The sequence below is a fragment of the Cnephaeus nilssonii genome, assembly GCF_951640355.1.
Source record: "Cnephaeus nilssonii genome assembly, chromosome: 19".
Taxonomy (NCBI): Eukaryota; Metazoa; Chordata; class Mammalia; order Chiroptera; family Vespertilionidae; genus Cnephaeus; species Cnephaeus nilssonii.
In genome coordinates this window covers 20,132,814-20,153,099 of record NC_137090.1, presented here as the reverse complement: position 1 = coordinate 20,153,099, position 20,286 = coordinate 20,132,814, and the positions used below count along the sequence as shown (strand labels likewise).

The window sequence follows — 20,286 nt, the reverse complement described above, 5'->3', positions numbered from 1 at the left end:
CCAATACATTCCATATCTTTTTATCATCTCACTTCTCTATTCTAGAATAACTTCTAGTGCCTTTTCATAAGTCAAAATTCTCCAAGATAAAACTTCCTATATAATAAAAACCTAATATGCTAAGTGTCCCGGGGATGTCGGAGAGCCAGTTTTGGCCCGATCCCGCAGGCCAGGCAGAGGGACCTCACTAGTAAAACAATATCAGAACAAGTGCATCAGGTAGCATGGAGCCAGAACTCCCCCTAAATTCCAAGCTCCACAATCTCTGCCTACGCTGCTGCTTCTACCGGGACAGCCCAAAACATAATTAATCCTTCAATATATAACATCTCTACAGAAACTTTTCTCTACTATTCGGATTCACATTGCTTTCTTCCTGCTTAAATTGTTCAATGCACTTAAAGTCACCATCACTCAATTCAAATTATGTGTTTGAATGTTCCCTAATTGTCACAATTTATTAATTATATTTCCAAAACAGGAAGTGTTTTTTAGGATCCTTCTCTTGCATACTCATTAACTTTATCTAGAGCTTGGTAAACTCTAAGTACTGTAACCACTTACTGACTGAACTAGAGTAGTCAAAACACACTGGTTTGCTCTGGCAAGTATGCTCAATGGTTACAGCACCAACCCTGGGACGGAAGGGTCTCAGGCTCGATTCCCAGTCGAGGGCACTTATCTGGGTTGCAGGTCTCCCCCCGCCCCTCCCCACCCCTCTACTCTCTCTAAAACCCAATGGAAAAAATATCCTTGGGTGAAGATTAATAGCAACAACAACAACACTTGGTGAGGTAGATCTTCAAATTTAAGTAAGATTTTGCTAAGCAGAGGAAGATGAGGAAACTAATCAAGAAACTGACAAAATAATGGGAAAGGATTTTGGAGATGATCCACAGAGCAATTTGGATGAGCCAAGTGGTACATGTATACAGCTTCTCAAGAAGAGTCCTAGCCAGTTTGGCTCAGTGGATAGTGTCGGCCTGCAGACTGAAGGGTCCTGGGTTCAATTCCAGTCAAGGGCATATATCCGGGTTGTGGACTTGCTCCCCAGTGCAGGGCGTGTGGGAGGTAGCTGATCAGTGATTCTCTCTCATCAATGATGTTTCTATCTCTCTTTCCCTCTCCCTTCCTCTCTGAAATCAATAAAAATATATTTTTTTTAAAAAAAGAGGAAAGTAGCTATGTATGTAGTAATTTGTGATAATGTACTGAAAGCTACATTATGGGACACAATGCAAAGTATTTCTCTTAAATGGAAAACAATGTAGATATGTTATGAAATACAATAGGGAGTAGAGACATATTTTTTATTACAAGTCAAAATAATAATGTGGACTAGTCCCTAACACTTTCCTATGCCAACAGAGCTTCTTAACCGAAAACGTTTATAATTACTAAGGGAATCACAGCTCTGACTGGAGGTTATTATTATGTCTGCTGCTCACTAACATTAAGTGACCTTTCACTACATCAGTCACTGGGCTAAGCGTTTTACATGTGCTCTCATTTATCTTCACAATAACATTGTAAAGCAAGTACTCTTGTTTTCATTTTATAGATGAGGAAACTTGACAGTCAGAACTTCTAAAATGCAGAAGCAGGATTCCAATTCAAATCCCTAATTCTAAAGTCCACAACTTTTAAACCATCATACTAAGTAATTTAAGGCTAATTTTAAATTGAAAGGACCTTAACTGCTAGACACTAGATTTCAAATTTTAGTCTTTAGAGGAATACCAACTGATTATCTCCAATAAACATTTTATTAAAATGCCTATAACATTAAAAGCACCAAAGTGTCTACAGTGATGACAAAGACCAGTAAAGACACTACTATGTGACCAGGAAATCCTGGGGGGCCACATTAAGGGGACCCTGGCACAGGCTGAGAGTGGGTGGAATCATAGAAGGCTTCCCAGAGGGGATAACATCTAAGTTGAAACCTAAAGAATATGTAGGGTCCAGCATCATCCATACTGCTACTTTAACTATTCCATGTCCAAAATCCATCCCATGCTCCCAACACCAAATCCTAAACCAATTCCTGTTCATCAGCATTCCCTATGTGAATGAATCTTTTCTTAAAATATGTTTTTAATGATTTTTAAATAGAGAGGAAAGGAGAGGAAGTGATAGAAGCATAGATGAGAGACACATCTATCTATAGGCTGCCTCCCGCATGTCCCCTACTGGGGATCAAACCCACAATCCGGGCATGTGCCCTGACTGGGACTCAAACCCAGGACCTCTTGGTCCATGGGATAATGCTTAATCCACTGAGCAACATCAGCCGGGCCCCTCTTTGAATGAATCTTGATTCCAATCACTGATGTATTGTATATCATAGATAGCTCACTTAATCATATACGAATGCCAGACGATTAATAGAAAGACTGCAGGAGTTTATGGTCTAATGTGAAGGCACTAAAAATTGTAACAGTTTCATTAATGCAAAGATAAAAAGATAGAAAATAGCCCTGGCTGGTGTTGTTAAGTGGTTAGAGTGTCAGCCCGCACACAGGATTGAGAGTTTGATTCCCAGTCAAATTGGGTTGCAGGTTCGATCCCTGGCCCCAGTCAGGGTGAATGAGGGAGGCAACCAATCAATGTGTCTCTCTCACATTGATGTCTCTCTTTCTCCCCCCACCCCCTTCCTCTCTGAAAAGCAATGAAAAACATATCCACGGATGAGAATTACCACATACAACACAAAAAAGATAGAAAATAAGTGCAAAGAAAAAACCCAGATGATAAACACTGTGTTTTGCCTGAAGGGCTCCAGAAAGAGATGACCTTCTGGTTGAATTTTTAAGGCTGACTAGGGAGAGTTCAAAATAGGAAATAGAATAAATAGGCGCACTCACTCCATCCTTAATGCCATTGCCTTAATTCAGAACCTAATTATGTACTACAGTAATCCAGGCAGTAATAATCTCCCAACTGTTCTTTCTTCCTGTCTCAGCAAGCCTTCAATATAGCATCTACTACCAAAATGATTATTAGAAAAAAGGAAGAGAGGGGAGAAGAGGGAATATAAATCTGACCATGTTGTGCTCCTGCTTAAAATCTTTCAGTGACACTAGGGTAAGGATGAATCCAAACTCCCCACACAGCATATCTACGTCCTTTTTAACCCTCAGCCTCATCTCCAACCTGTCTCCAGCTCCAAACTTCCTGAATTATATTTATAGTTCCAGGCTCTTCCATGCCCTTGCACCTTTGCTCATGCTACTTTTTCTTCTCCAAGATCACATGCTCTTTCAAGTATTCCCCATTCATCCAAGTTGAATTAGGGATCCCTCTCTCTCTGGGTCTTACCTGCACCCCCGTGACACCCTGGGCAACAGCTCATAATGTAACATAGACTCCCAATTTTGTCTTTCTCTTCCTTCCCTAGACTATATACTTCCTTAAAAAGGAGTTACTGTTTGTTTTATCTTGATCCCCTACATGCAGCACTGTGCCTGGCAGACAGTGGACTAATATACGTATATATGCTAGTTAACCTGAGCACAGTATGTTGAATGTACCAGCTGGAGATCCATTATGAAGTTAAAGGGGATGTCTGATCATAAAGTGATAATGATCTAACAAGAAGCTGGCACAAAATGAATCTAGGGCAGATTTCATCTAACTCAAGTTCCAGTCATTTATATTGCCAAGCACCTGAACCCAGACTGGCAAATTTTTAACTGTAGCATTTAAACTATTAAATTTGGTTACATAAGCCTTTTGAAGGCAAAAATATATCAAAATTTTAATGCAATTACCCAAAATTTTACCCAGTAACTGCACTTCTAGTAACCTATCCAAGAGAAATATTCTCATAGATACATAAAGATGTATGTACAATTCTTTCACTGAAGAATTGTAATACAAAAAAACCCTAAACTTAAAAAAGACACACTAGGAAACTATGTATATATCTAAAAAGAAAACTATGTTTTGATGTGAAAATCCTCTGATGTATAGCTAAATGGGGGGGGGGGGGAGGTGTCAAGAACTTAAGTATGATCCCATTCCTGTTTAAAAATACATAAACAGAAAAAAATTTTTGAAGGATGACTACCTATCAAAATACTTATTGATGTTTACCACTGAATTCAAATTTCCTACCAGTCTACCTCACATAAAAACAAAGAGGGGGGAAAAAAGTACTTTTTAATCTCGTCTCTTTCTAACAAGCTCTAACAGTACAAGTGTTTGAACAGCCTTAAAATCAGAGACTTCTTGAAGGGTCCAAGCAATTCAAAAGCAAACAGGTTATTTTTGGAAGGCATCCTTGACCAAATTCCAGGGATCTCACTGAAGCCTACCTTATCCGTTTAGAGTATTGAATTAATGATAAATAAAAATTCATTTTTCCAACACCAGGGAAATGTTAAATATTAATACTACCATCCTTCTTTCAATCCTCTGGGAGGCCAAAGGAAAAACTAGGAGTAAGCAATAAACCAGTAACTGCATAAACAGTTGCCCAATTTTTTTTTTGATATGTGCTTAAGGTCTTTAAAATCCTCAGTTCTCCATGGTAATGTACGAACAGCTTAATGAAACTTTCCTGACAGTTCAACTTATCAAACTAGTATTTCTTCAAAGCCTATACATTAGCAAACATAAAAAAATCAAACTAATTAGCTTTTTGCCTCTTTGCCCTTCACACCCTTCCATGGAGGTGCTAATAAGCAGTCACAAAGGCCAAATAACAAGTAGCAGGAGAAAACCTGGATGTAAGTTTTTAGCAATTTTTGGTTTAACGTTCTAACAAAATTGTTATTCATCTTTTTTATTCCCCAACGCTTCCCCTCCAACTGTGATTAACCAGTTCTGATCTTAAGCTGATCCTTTTAAAAAAAGAAATTAAAAGGTGAGGAACTTCCATTAAGTTTGATGCTACTCAAGCAACTTTTTCCAAACAAGAGCAGAATCTGCTGTACTTAAAATTCAGAGTGAGACCTCATTTGGGATACCTGGTTCAAGTAACAAGAACCAGAGTTTTTGATAACATTTAGATAAAACTGCACTGAATTTACCTCCACCTTACATTTCCTGATTCTCAAAAGCTTGGGACAAAAATTATAATTCTTAAAAAATTAGAACTAGGGGAAAAAGGCAAGTTTATAGTCAACATTAAAATATATAGCTAGCCCTAGCCAATTTGACTCAGTGGATAGAACATCGGCCTGTGGACTCAAGGGTCCCGAGTTCGATTCCAGTCAAGGTTGCAGGCTCAATCCTCAGTAGGGGGTGTGCAGGAGACAGCTGATCAATGATTCTCTCTCATCACTGATGTTTCTCTCTCTCTCTCTCTCTCTCCCTCTCCCTTCCTCTCTGAAATCAATAAAAATATACTTTTTAAAAAGTATATATATACATATACATATGTACACATATGTATATGTATATATATACATATAGTTAAATATTTCCTTAGTAGGTTAGGGCATTCAAATGTTAAAATGTTATGGAGCTAGCTTAGTCTTGAAAAAGCAAGGCTTGCAGAAAGTAACATTTATTAAGCAACTGTTATCTGCCAGACTTCCAAAGGGAGACAAGAATTTAAAAGATCTTCCCCCCCCTGAGGGCCTCTTGTCATAAAGGTTTAAAACCTTCTTCTACAAACTTTTAAGTTTTCCTTTCAGATTATCCATTTATCTGCTTTTCATTCATAAATATGAGCTGTGCTTCAAACTTTGAAGTCAGTTTCCTCATAACACATTAAAAAAAAAGTCAATTTCAGTCCTGTTTAGAGTCCAGTCTTTTTGGTAAATTATACCTACTGGTTTATTTTCTCCTACATATTTTACCCTACATCCTAAAAGACAGGCACATGGCAAAACAGAGAAACAAATAATAACTGAATAATTAATAGTGACCCTTGCAACTGGTCTTTTCCTATGACTCACAATTCTTCCCACAATCTGCAAGTGATACCCAAAGATACCACTTACCTCCTACCTTCTTCTTGTGGCCTTCAAATGTTGGAGACCTCTAGTACAGTGGGTATTTGTCTTTTCCAATTTATATTGTCTTTCCTAACTATCACTGAATTTTTAGAGAATGGGAAGTACTGAAAGAGCCTTATTTTGTTATGAATTATTATACTCTGGCAAGAATATTTTTACAAAACTCTTAATATGCCCAGAGACAATTTATTAGGGATAGAAACTATAATTTAAAAATACATCTTCAGAACCAACATGCAGACTGGAAAACCAATCTTAATATAGATTTCCAAGAAATAAAGTCCTATTTTAGGGTAAAGGACATGGTCCAAATACTCTTTGCACTGAGACAGAAGGTAGGCCAGGTGGTGTTTGGGACCATCTTTATTTAAGACACCTACACTGTACTTCAAAAAGTGATCAAGCAAAAGGGTACACTAATGTAAAGATCAAGGCAGACACTTAACTTAAAATAGAGAAAGAGGGGAAAGAAAAGGTGCTTTAGAGCTCTAAACAAACCACTGAATGATGAAATTTGCTCTGGGGCAATCAACTAAAGACCACATACTTAGTCTGCACTGTTCCCTCCTTTCCAAACTGAAGGCAATAGAGAAATCTTTTTTTGGGGGGGTGGGGGGTGGGGGGGAGATCAATTAAAAAAAAATTTAAATCTCTCTCTCCAGGAAGGAAGTTACTTAAATAAATTTGTCTTAATAGCCTCAACATGAAGAAAAAAACAAATCCTACCAAGCCTTCAAGCAAGCTAACTAAATATAACAGGAATAAGTATTACTCTTTAAACGCAGAATTTTCAATGACTATTGTTTAGAAAATACAGCATGATTATGATGTTTTTACAACATTTAAAAATTGTGTTTCTAATGACAAGGTACCTAAGCTTTATTCACAGAACTTCCTAACCAGCGCCACTCACACACTAAAATACCTTCTCCAACCAACACCATCAACCACGTGGCCCTATGTTTACAGGTCACATGAGTCAGGTTGCATCAACAGAACAAATCTAAAATTTGTTTTCACTTTGAAATACAATTAAAATCTTTGGCCAACCCAATAAAATTTAGAGGATGTAGGTTACAGTGTAACAAATAAGATGGAAGAGTTGGCAATGTTTTAAGAAGAAAAAATGGAGTACTACAGTTACTTTCCTTTCTTCTCACCGTGATAAAAGTTCAAAAGTGAACTTAAGGCTTACTCATTTTCTAGCTTCCAAAATTTTCCTCAACAGGATAATGACAAGTCACTTAACAACCAAAGAATGCTCTGCAGTTTAGCCATAGAAATAACATGTGTAGGCAAGAAAAAAGAAAATCAGACAAAAAGTTAACACCTGACTTTGGTAAAGCACAACAGTCAAATACTTATGTTCTGAATAAAGCTTTCAGAAAAGATGCAGGAACACTTCTAAATACTTCACTTCAATAAATTCATATAGGCAAAAGGAGCAAAAACCCCACCCCACCCTCAAAGTTCCATCAATATTTAATTGATCACTCTTTTAACTATCTACAGACACAAATCAAAAATACTTATCTTACATATGTATCTTACTTCAATGAGGCAGTCATCAAAGACCAACCATAATATAGATGTTAAGAATCTTGGTCACATTTAATATTTCTCTCCAACATTTGAGAAATAAAAAGCTAACCACCTCCAAACATGAGATCACTAACAAATATACCAAATATGCTGAAGTAAAAAAAATTGCATACTGTGTTGGAGAAACCTAGTGGAAATTGAAATCAGAAATATAAATCAGTTATCCCACATTTATAATGCATTTTTTAAATTCCTCAAGGAATGAGCATTTTACCTTGCCTTATTTTTAGAACTACACATCACACTGCACATATCACATGACGTGATGTAACTGTTAGCAAAGAAAATGGCCCAAATCATTGAAAATATATCTAGTAAGAGGACAAGAATCAATGCATCCTTAAGAATCACTACATTTCTTATTTACTTTTTTAAAAGTTTATTAAATCACATTTTTTAAATTGTAAAAGTGGCTAATAACCTATGTAGAAAAACAGAGAAATATACTTGGTATTTTATAAAATAGGAATTTACACTATTAAAAAAACTGATATGAAGAAACCGATAAATTAACATTCATTTAAACCTTTAGGATTAAAAGCATTCTCCAGATCAAAAGCACAATAAAAATATAATGAAATACGCTTAGCTAAAGCATAATCATTGCTCAAAAGTATTTACTGTTGTTAGGATATAAGAAAAATAGTTTTAACTGACAAACCTGCAGACAATTGAAAATTTCTAAATTGGTCAGATTATGTTAGAAAAGGAACCAAGTATAGCCTATAGAAGGGGGGAGGGGAAAACACACCCACTTAAGCCTTTGTAAATAGTGGTACTTTAAATGGCCCCAAAGTAGGAAAAACAGCAACTATACTATTCTGAAATATGAAAAACATACCCCGATGTACTACTTTTCCATACTTGAAAGTGCTTTAGAACGAAGTTCAGTAACAATCTATAACTATATCATGATTATGCAAGGCAAAGATTATGTAATTTTATCGGTTTTTTTATAAATGTTCTCCGACTCTACAACTGAAACGTTTTGCTCTCTCCAATGGGGAGGAGGTAGGTTCTTCTGGGCTACAATTTAAAAATATAAACACATCCTAAAACCAAAAAAAAACACACACACACACAATGATTGCTAGCCACGTGACAAAGGAGATGGCAACATCAGGATTGTGAATGGAGGGGAGGGAAGCGAGGCAAGACCAGGGAGATTTCTCGGAACTTTGGGAACCTTCAGATTCGAGTCTACCGACCCTTGAAGGTACCAAACTCTAGCCCTAAGAGTTGTATTGTTGATATTCTCAAGTACAGTTTTATTAATAGGTCACAAAAAATGCACCAGTGACCTCTAGAATAAAGGGGGAAAACGGAGGAGGAAAGAGCAATTTAAAGTGGCGCCATCATGTCACCCCTTCTCCCCTAAGGCAATCCAATAAGCAATAGTTAAGTAACATGTTTCTCAAAAATACCACATTGGGATCCCAAAAATGGAAAACAAAAGGATGTTTAAGTAAAGCATCAGGATACTGTTTATCATACGGAAGAACAATCAAACTATATGCTGAGAATCAAAAGACCGTCAGCCGGAAAACAGGCCCCCCAAACTCACTTAAAAGCAAATAAATGCCTCTTCCTCTTTAGTTAAAAAAAAAAAAAAAAAACACGTCCGCCTGAGGGAAACTAGATCTGAAAACCTAAGTGACCTCAATTTACAGGCAACAAAAACAATATATAAATGAAACAAATAACCATCGCACAGAACAATCAAGAGTTGTGATATACACCGTGAAACGCGCAAGATGTGTATTTCGAGCAGAGAAAGGCCTTTTGCAGTCGAGAAGTTCAAGGCGAAAGCCAGAGTTTGTTTTTGTTTTGTTTTTTTAACGGGAATAAATCGTGTTCTTAAGGCCTCATTTTTAAATAGAACGCCAAAGGGAAAGCTGGCGAACGAGGCGGCAGCTGGTGGGAAAGGGCCCCCGCACACCCCCGCCCTTGGGGCGACTCCCAGCCCCGGACCCGCAGCGGGGAAGCCCGGAGAGGCCATTTAAAGTTCCGGGGATTTTTCCTGCCCTGCCCTGCCTTTCTAGTTACTACTAACAAAGAGAGAGAGAAATGGGAGCCACAGGGAGAGCGAGGAGAAGGAGAAAGGGCAGCGGGAGGAGGTGGAGGAAAGGAGCAGCAGCAGCAGCACCTACCACGTGATGGAGGAGCGTAGCCCGGGCGGATTCGGCCCCACAAAATGGGCGCAGTTTGCAAACAGCCCCCGGCCTGGGCGCCGAGGGCCGGCGGCGGGCGGGGGCGCGCGGCGGCGGCGGCGGCCCGGGCCCCCCTCTCCTCCCCCCCGGCGCCCGGAGCCGCCCTGACTTTCCGGGCGGGGGGGCGAGGCGGAGGGGGAGGGGAAGGCGGCGGCGGCGAGGAGCGGCTGCTTTTTCTTCTCTTTAGGGCCCCTTCTCCGGCCTTCCTCGGCTCCGGCGGGGCCTGGGCACGGCCGGGGACCGCAGCCCGGCCGGGAGGGCGGGCGGGCGGGGGCAGAGGGTGAAGCCGCCCCCCCCCGCCCCGCACAAACAAGCGCCACCGTCTGCAGCCCGAACCCGCACCCCGGCCGCCACCCCCGAACGTCTCTTCCAGGCCGGGGAGCGCGCTCCGGCCGCCCCCCGCGCCGCCGCGGCGAGATGAGTCGGCTTTGCTACGGTGCTCGGTTCTCCCGCCGGTTCGCCGAGCGGTGGCGGCGGTGGCGGCGGCACTGGGAAAATGGCGGCCGAGCTCCTTTTCCCTCCCCCCCTTTAATCTGAAGCGGAGGGAGAATGGAGCGAGCGAGCGAGCGGGCGAGCGCCGGGGACACGGGGAGGAGGGACAGCAGCGCCTCCGCCGGCTGCGGCTGCGGCGGCGAAGGGCCGCTCCGCCCCGGCGCGCCGCCAGGGGGCGCCCGCCGCGCCGCCCCCACGGGCCGCCAGGAGGCGCGGCCGCCGCCGCCTCAGTCATGGCTCCTCGCCGCGGCCGCTGTTTCTGCGCCTCCATCTGTGGAGGCCGCGGCGCAGGGGCCCCAGCGGTTCCCAGACGTGCGGCGGCGGCACGCGACACTGCGGCAGGCGGGAGAGGGCTCTCCTGCGGCCAAGGTGAGGCTAACCTGAGGCACTGACGCCGTCACATTCCCTCCGCGCTGGGGCTGGTGGGGCCGCGCGCCGGCTACGAGGGGCAAGGCGCACTGGCGCGGCGGAGCGAGAGGACGTGAGCGAGGAACTGTTTGCACTGTGTAGGAATGCCTGTAGGCTAAGGCCGAGGTTACCACACTATTCCAGGGCTAACGTGCGCTGAACCGGCTAGGAAGCTCCTTGACCAGTGAAGCGCTTCCTACCGCCCTTTGTCCTAGCAGCCTACCTCCGAACACTGCAGCACGCCTGGGCACTAGCCCCAGCGCTGCGCTCCGCAGCCGCCAGGTTAAAAAAAAAAAAAAGCGCACGTCGTCATTGCGCAGGCGCGTGCCAGGGCCCGCGCCGGGCCAGCCCGGGAAGGAGAAGCCGGGAGAGAGAGGGGAAGTGATGGCCCACCAGCGCCGGGCCCGCTGGGAACTGTAGTTTTCATTAAGCACGCGTCTTGTTTTGGGTGTCATGGCTTGGCAAATCCGCCAAAACAGGCAAATGGCATTACACAATGAGCATTTATGCTTCCTGTCGCCACCAAAAGGAAGTTCACGGCTATGCTAAAAGTTTAACAAAGAACTCCGTAGAGAAACCCAAATCTCACAACAAAAAGCAAACTTCCCACCTTCATACCAGAGTTGGTTTAAAGTAGTGGCACTTTATCATTTCTCATGACCAGTTCGTCAGTACAGTATTTTATTCATTTCCCAAAATAGTCTTAAAATAGTGGAACCTTTTCTAGATTTGAAAAAATCAGTAATATAACGCAAAGTGTGACATTTACACAAATACACGAATTGTATTCCATCATCCTTTAAAACTAAAGAAAAAGTTGCCAAAAGATGAATTAAGATTTTTTATAAAAAATAATCCTAGGATTCATCAAAATATTACTCTAAATGACTGAATAAAAAAATGTTTCCAACAATTCAATCATCATATTCAGCAGATGAGAAGAGTATGCTCTACTACCAAAAATGAAGATGAGAAATGCTCAATACTCTTGTGGCTTACCAGAACCAATATCCGGTGGTATGCCTCACTTCTAGTAAAAAAAAAACAACACACAGCTTTAGTCCTCCCACAAAGTTACACTAACTCACCAGCTCCTACAGCATTTGCACCTATATTTCCATGAGTTTCCATGTGTATACTCTTAAAATCACTCTCTCAATTATAGTGGTTTTCAAATATCAAAAGCAACCAGCTAAGAAAGTCCCAGCATCTAATTACACAAAGAATAAACATATGTACACATATCTGTATACATATCCAAAAGAGATCCTGCCTTTGTATAATCCTGGGGAAGAATATTTTGTTGATTAAAAAATGTACACAAACATATTTCCACATAATAGTAATTCCACAAAGTATAGCATAAGGGTGTTAAACATACAATTGCAGGACCAATAGATGGCGAACTAGAGCCCTAATCTGAGGCTTCTGAAATCTAAATGAGCAGAATGAAAAACACCAAATAAGGCAAAGCCCTTTGCAGTGTATACTTAAATATTATATTCCAAGACACCCACCACAAAATAATCTTACTACTGCTTCAACCTTTAAAACTCAACTGCCAGATTTAATTAGGCCCCCAAATAACCAAGGTTATGAAGTACATTTTTTAATGGATTAGGAAAAAAGGTGGAAATGCTCATTTCAAAACATACGTTTTAGGGAAAAATAAATTCCAACTTTCCTTTTCTCTCATTGGTTAGCTCAGGAGTTCACAGTGCTTATGGCACTTAAATAAGTCAACTTGTTTTACACTCAAATCAGATCTCTTTCAGCTTAGGCACCAAGTTTTACAAATAAGGATATTCAAAGGTGAGCCAGTAGACACAAAAATGTTAGGAAAATAAATACGTTTTCTTAAAATTTCCCCCAGAAACACAGTGGAAGTCAAGACATTAAAAACACACATACATACTGCTCATTTTTCAAATCACTGTTAGAGCAGACATTGTAGTTTACTTTCCAATATCTACTCCATCCTAATGGATTCATTTAAACCCATTCTATTTGCCAATGATTGGTTGGGAATGGGCATGGAACCCAATCCTGACCAATGAGACATGGTGGAAGCCCATCAGATGATCTCCAAAAGAGAATTGTGAGAAAAGCTTCTTCAATCCTAAGGATGAGGAAGAAACACTCCCTCTTCCTCAGACAGTGCTAAACATGACACCTCAAACCACTAGTTAGTTACCTTACAGCAAGCCTGAAGATGCCACCAACATCAAAAGGTAAAAGACAGTTGGCAAGAACTTTGGTCTTTAGAGACAGTATTAAAGCCTTTATATCAAACAATCCTGATATCTGCAAGACTTCTGGACTTCCAGCTACATAGGAACAATGTAACAACCAACATTTATTTTATATAACATTATTTATTCCTCAAAAAGGCCCTTCCTTCCTATACACAACTCTATACCCATCCATGTCAGCTGTGTTCTTGCTGCAAAGAAGAGGACCATCCCTCCTCACCATCATTCCTTGTTCATTCCTCTCCCCCAATCCACCTCCAACTTATTTTTCCTTCAATATGTTCCACCACACAACCATTATCATTTACTCACTTAACAATAATGTAGGTAACTGGTACTACTGGTATTCTGCTCTTGATTATATGCTCTCTGTAATTCCTCTGAGGTTGTTTTCATAAATCATTCTCCCTTCCTGAAGCTGATTTAGAAGCTCTGAAAGGCAAGAACTATGGATATTCCAACTTCAGATTTATTACTCTCATCTATACAATAAACATATTCCAAAAAGGCACTCTAGCCCTAGCTGCTTTGGCTCAGTAGATAGAGCGTCAGCCTGTGGACTGAAGGGTCCCGGGTTCAATTCCAGTCAAGGGCACATGCCAGGGTTGTGGGCTTGATCCCCAGTAGGGGGTGTGCAGGAGGCAGCCAATCAATGATTCTCATCATTGATGTTTCTAACTCTCTCTCTCCCTCTTCTTTCCTCTCTGAAATCAATAAAAATATTTTTTTTAAAAAAAAGGCACTCTAACTTACCCATGATATATCTTCTAATAAGCCAGAAAGAAATTCCTGATCAGAATATTCTATAACATATTCAGTACTTCACACATCCAAACTAATCTCACAAGGACAAGGAATTACTTTGTTTTGTACTTTTTAAAAAAGCAATTATTATATAACTCAGGAGAAAGTCCTAAAGCCTAAACCATTTAGTTTCAAAAGGACAGGGACCTGTTTTTGTTATTTACCATTGCATCCTGAGAACCTAGTCCATAGCCTTGCAAAAAGAGGCACTTCATAAGAATTTGCTGACAATAAAATATATTTTTTAAAAAAAGAATTTGCTGAAAAAATGAAAACAGTTATAATGTAGGAACCCACATATAGCCCTAGATTTTATTGTCCCTCCATCACTTATCAACTATGTTACTTTAAGCAAATTATTTAACCTATAAGCCTCAGTTTCTAGTCTGTAAAAAAGGTATAATAGTGCCTACCTCATAAGTTTAGCTATTATCATTATTATTAACAAATGAAGCTAGCCCTGGCTGGGTGGCTCGGTTGGAGCATCATCCTATACACCAAAAGGTTGCAGGTTCGATTCTTGGTCAGGGCACATACCTAGGTTACAAGTTCGATTCCCAGTCGGGGTGTGTACAGAAGGCAACTGACCCATGTTTCTCTCTCACATCAATATTTCTCTCTCTAAAAAACTTAACAAAAACATATCCTAGGTGAGGATAAATAAATAAATAAATAAATAAGGAAGGAAGGAAGCTATTTTCCAAAGTTTAATAACTGAAAGATTAAAACCAGATAAATAAAGGTCAGTACATCTTCTCTAATTCAAACTTCAAATCCCACTCTAGACTTCAGCAAACAATGTGTCCATGCATAAACTCAGATAACACTATACATAAAATTATTTGAGTTCCCTAAAAACATTCCAATTCTGAAAAGAATTATTTACAATCATAACTGAAGTCACATTAAAAAAAAATTTTAATGCATTTATTCAAAAAAATTTAGTGAGTACCTATTAAGCTCAAGACCCTGTTCCAGTCTGGCTGGTTTTGCTCAGTGGTTGAGCATCGACCTATGAACTGAGGTCAAGGTCCTATTCCTGATCAGAGCATAAGCCTGGGTTGTAGGCTCGTCCCCAGTGGGAGGCATGCAGGAGGCAGCCAATCCATATTTCTCATCGATGTTTCTATGTATCTCTCTTCCCTTTCTCTCTAAAATCAATAAAGACATATTTGAAATGAATGAACGAATAAATAAATAAATACATACATACATACAGTCGGACATCCCCCAGGGGCTCCCGGACTGCAAGAGGGTGCTGGCCGGGCTGAAGGACCCCCCTGAGTGAACGAATTTTGTGCACTGGGCCTCTAGTTTATGGATAAATATGCATGCTAAAAAGGGACCCTGAACATAGTCCCTTTATACAGATAATGAAACCTGAAAAGACCTAATCTAAAAATTGTTTTGGGTATCCACTATACTAATAAAAGGGTAATATGCTAATTAGACCGGGTCGACCAGACATCTTCCGGACATCTGACTGGACAAAGCCACAGGGGCCAAGGCAGAGGCGGTTAGGGGCGATCAGGCCAACAGGGGAGCAGTTAGGGTGCGACCAGGCCAGCAGGGAACCAGTTAGGGGGTGATCAGACCGGCAAGCAGAGGCAGTTAGGGGCAATCAGGCAGGCATGTAGAGTGGTTAGGGGCGATTAGGCAGGCAGGCAGGCAGTGGTTAGGAGCCAGTGGTCCCGGATTGCAAGAGGGATGGCTGACTGCCAGTTTAGACATCCCCCGAGGGGTCCCGGATTGAAGAGGGTGCAGGCTGGGCTGAGGGACCCCCGCCCCTGTGCACGAATTTCATGCACTGGGCCTCTAGTATACAATAAAAGGCTAATATTCAAATCGACTGAATGGCAGAACGACTGGTCGCTATGATGCGCACTGACAACCAGGGGGCAGGCACTCAACACAGGAGCTGTCCCCTGATGGTCAGTGTGCTCCCACAGGGGGAACGCCACTCATCCAGAAGCCGGGCTCACGGCTGGCGAGCGCAGAGGCAGTGGCGGGAGCCTCTCTCGCCTCCACTGCAGCGCTAAGGATGTCTGACTGGCGGCTTAGGCCCCCTCCCCACATCCCTGAGGGCTCCCGGACTGCAAGAGGGTGCAGGCCAGGCTGAGGGACACCCCCGCTAAGTGCACAAATTTCGTGCACCAGACCTCTAGTAATATAAATGAGACCACAAGGTACTGAGAACATGACTGAAATTCAGGAAATACTAAAATCTGTCTTATCTCTGTCACTCATTTACTAAAAAATCATATATCATTTTCTTAACAGCAATCTTTTTTCAATTCTGAATGAGAATGACAAAAATAAGGGAACACAATATTCAGTACTTTCAGCCAGATTCCAGATTAATTCCCACAATCAAATTTAGATGCAAATGAAATAATTTCAGGAGAGAAACCAAGATGGCGGCATAGGTAAACACCTGAACTTGCCGCCTCGCACAACCAATTCAAAACTATAACTAAAAGACAAAACGGACATCATCCAGAACCACAAGAAGGCTGGCTAAGTGGAAATTCTACAACTAGAAGGGAAGAGAAAAGCACACTGAGACTCAGAGGAACTGCGGAAGTAAAGGCAGAGGTACGGAGGCCCTGTCAACTGAGTACACGGCTGGCTTTTTCAATCCGCAGGGAGACACAAGCTCCCACCTGCTCTGAACTCCAGTTCTGGGCGAGATTCTGGGGACCCGGACTCATACAGGGAGAAACTGGACTGTCTAGCAGCGGGCGGAACTCGAGGGCGGCTTTCTCTCAGAGGTGCTTGCAGCGATTACCAAGTGACACTGAGAACCAGGGACCTCTTAGGGCAGGGCTGACGGGAAGCCATTGCTGTTTGCTCCACCCTGAGACTCCATCCCATCCAAGCTGTGCACAGAGGCTTTTGCATATGAATGGCCTGGTCCTTTGAAATCTAAACTTACCTATCAAACTGCAGCTGAGTCAGAGAGACCCAGAACATCCAAAAGAAGGCCCAAGGTCCCACAGCAGCTTGCATTGCTTCACAGCTGGGCCTCATCTGGTCACCTCCAAAACCCAAACAAAGAAGAGGAATCTGCAGATCTCTCCATAGCTCCTGCTGGGTGGCCTCAGGCAGAAGCTAAATTAACACCTCCTAGGACAGTGATGGGCAACCTTTTGAGCTTGGTATGTCAAACTTCGCCAAAAAACTGAGCATAACTCGGGTAGTGTGTCACTTTGAGGAAAAAACATTATTTCGCAAATGTTTCATCCTCGGCATGCGGCCACCTCAGCGGCCGCGTGTCATCAGAAATGGCTACCTGTGTCAGTGCTGACACACATGTCATAGGTTCGCCATCACTGTCCTAGGAGATCCAAGAGCCAGTGTACCCAGGGGTCAGAGTAGGACCATCCAGATGACAACTCCTCAGATCCATAAGGGACACACTCAGGGGGCAGACTCAGTGAGCACCAAAGCCCCACTGAAGCAAGGCTTGCCTCATAAGGGTGTCTCCAGCACAGAAGTTCTCCCATCGTAGGCACAGCTGATCCTCACAGCCAATTGGCCTGGAGGTTAATTTCTCCCAGTGATACCAACAACAATCAAGGCTTAACTACAACAAGACTGTGCACACAGCCCACAAAGGGGTGCACCAAGAATGTCCACCTCAGGTAACTGGGGAGGCTGAGCCACTGGGCCCTATAGGACACCTAGCACACAAAGCCGCTCTATCAACTTAGGGAAGCAGCCAAAATGCGGAGACAAAGAAACAGGTCACAAAGGACCCGAAATGGAGGAAAGCAAACTACTGGATATAGAGTTCAAAGCCACGGTTATAAGGTTTTTCGAGAATTTTCTAGAAAAGGCCGATAAATTTAGTGAGACCCTCGAGGATATGAAAAAGGCCCAACTAGAAATTAAGCATACACTGACTAAAATAAAGAATAATAAACAGAGATCCAACAGCAGACTAGAGGATCGCAAGAATCAAGTCAAAGATTTGAAATACAAAGAAGCAAAAAACACCCAACCAGAAAAGCAAAAAGAATCCAAAAATATGAAGATAGTGTAAGGACCCTCTGGGACAACTTCAAGCATACCAACATCTGAATTATGGGGGTGCCAGAAGAAGGGAGAGAGCAAGATACTGAAAACCTATTTGAAGAAATAATAACTGAAAACTTCCCCCCACCTCGTGAAAGAAATAGACTTACAAGTCCAGGAAGCACAGAGAAGCCCAAACCAAAGGAATCCAAAGAGGACCACACCAAGACACATCATAATTAAAATGCCAAAAGCAAAAGACAAAGAGAGAATATTAAAAGCAGCAAGAGAAAAACAGTTAATTACCTACAAGGGAGCACCCATACAATTGTCAGCTGATTTCTCAACAGAAACTATGCAGGCCAGACGGGAGTGGCAAGAAATAGTCAAAGTGATGAATAGCAAGAACCTACAACCAAGAGTACTCTACCCAGCCAAGCTGACATTCAGAATTGAAGGGCAGCTAAAGAGCTTCACAGATAAGAAAAAGCTAAAGGAGTTCATCACCGCCAAACCAGTATTATATGAAATGCTAAAAGGTATTCTCTAAGAAGAGGAAGAAGAAAAAGGTAAAGATAAAAATTATGAACAACAAATACATATCTATCAACAAGTGAATCTAAAAATCAAGTGAATAAAAAATCCGGTCAACAGAATAACCTGGTGAATAGAATAGAATCAGGGGCATAGAAAGGGAGTGGACTGACAATTCTCGGGGGGAAAGGGGTGTGGGGGGTGCAGGAAGAGACTGGACAAAACTCATACACCTATGGATGAGGACAGTGGGGAGGACAGTAGGGGCATGGGGTGGGGTGGGAACCTGGTGAAGGGGAGCTATGCGGGGGGGGGGGGGGGAGAGGAACAGTGTAATAATCTGAACAATAAAGATTTTAAAAAATAAAAAATAGAAATAATTTCAAGTAGCAGAACAATAATAAAATAGCTAAATTTTATCTTCTATGGTACAAAGAAAAAAAGGGTGGGGGTGGGCTGGAGGTGATCAATGGGGGGAAAAGAGACATATGTAATACTTTCAACAATAAAGAATTACAAAAGCAATAATCCTTCATAATAAAAGGGTAATATGCAAATTAACCATCACTCCGCTACACCCACGATTGGGCCGGCGGGAGGCACGAGGGGCGGGACTCAGGGTGGCTGATTGGGCTGGCGGGAGGAGCGGGGAGGTGGGGACTTGCTCCTCCCGCCGGTGTGATCGGCCGCCACACCGCTGAGCGGGGACCGATGGGGCTGGCGGAAGGCGCGGGCGGCGGGGACTCGTGAGTCCCCGCCCCCTGCTCCTCCCACTGGCGCAATCAGCCACCACGCTGCTGAACAGGGACCGATGGGGCCGGCGGAAGGTGCGGGCGGCGGGACTCTGGGTGGCCGATCGCACCGGCGGAAGGCACTCCGATCAGCGGGTGGCCAGAGCCAAGGCCTGGGTCCCAGGTGCCAGAGGAAAACTGGTGCCGGCGGAAAACTGGTGCCGGCAGCCAGGTGAAGGAAGGTCTATTGCACGAATCTTCGTGCAATGGGCTTCTAGTAATAAAATAAAGAAGAAAATCCTTCTATGTAGGGAAGAAAAAAAACTAGTCACACTTCCTAGAATATCTATGATGGCAAGATCACGTTACTACCCTAATATCAAAACCAAAAAAACATATTACAAGAAAACTATAGACCAAGATACCTTATGTATACAGATGTAAAAATTCTCAACAAAACACTAGCAAGTTAATCCAGCAACAGTTTGGTAACTGGTTAATCCTAGGAATTCAAGGTTGGTTTAATATCTGAATATCAATTAATATAAGACACCATATTAATACAGGATAAAAACTATATAATCACCTCAATACGAACAGGTATTTGACAAAATCCAACATCCTTTTAAGGCAAAATTACACAGCAAACAAGGAACTGAAGGAAACTTCCTCAATCTGATACAAGGTATGTATGAAAAACCCACAGCTAACATCATAATGAAGAAAGACTGAATATTTTTCTCCCGAAGAACAGGAACAAAACAAGAATGTCTACTCTCACCACTTCTATTCAACATGATACTGGAGATTCTAGCCAGGGCAATAAGACAAGAAAAAGAAACAAAAGCATTCAGATTACAAAGGAAAAAGTAAAACTACCCCTATTTGTACATGACATTATCTTATATATAGACAAGGAACCTGTAAATTAATTATTAGAGCTAATAAAAGAGTCCATCAATGTTATAGGACACAAGATCACTATACAAATATCAATTGTATTTCAATACACTAACAATGAATAATATGAAAATTATTTTTTAAAATTCCATTTACAATAACATCAAAAAAAATAGAATACGTAGAAATGTCCAGCCAGAGTGGATCAGTGGTTGAGCGTCGACCTATGAACCAGGATGTCACAGTTTAATTCCTGGTCAGAGCACATGCCTGGGTCAGGGGCTGGATTCCCAGTAGGGGGTGTACAGGAGGCAGCTGATCAATTTTTCTATCTCTCTATCCCTCTCCCTTCCTTCTCTCTCTAAAA

At 42.0% G+C, this 20,286-nt stretch overlaps 1 protein-coding gene across 5 annotated transcripts in view; it reads right to left on the bottom strand.

Annotated features, from left to right (window-relative positions):
* The window catches only part of KANSL1 (KAT8 regulatory NSL complex subunit 1), a 172,080-nt gene that overhangs the window by 134,391 nt on the left and 17,403 nt on the right, over nt 1-20,286 (bottom strand). Inside the window, exon 1 of one of the 5 annotated variants that reach the window (XM_079798055.1) lies at nt 9,722-9,855. The exons of the other annotated variants lie outside the window; for them this stretch is intronic. The gene's annotated coding sequence lies outside the window, so the exon portion shown is untranslated. Of the gene's footprint in view, nt 1-9,721; nt 9,856-20,286 lie in introns of those variants that run through there. 5 annotated transcript variants of the gene reach the window in all.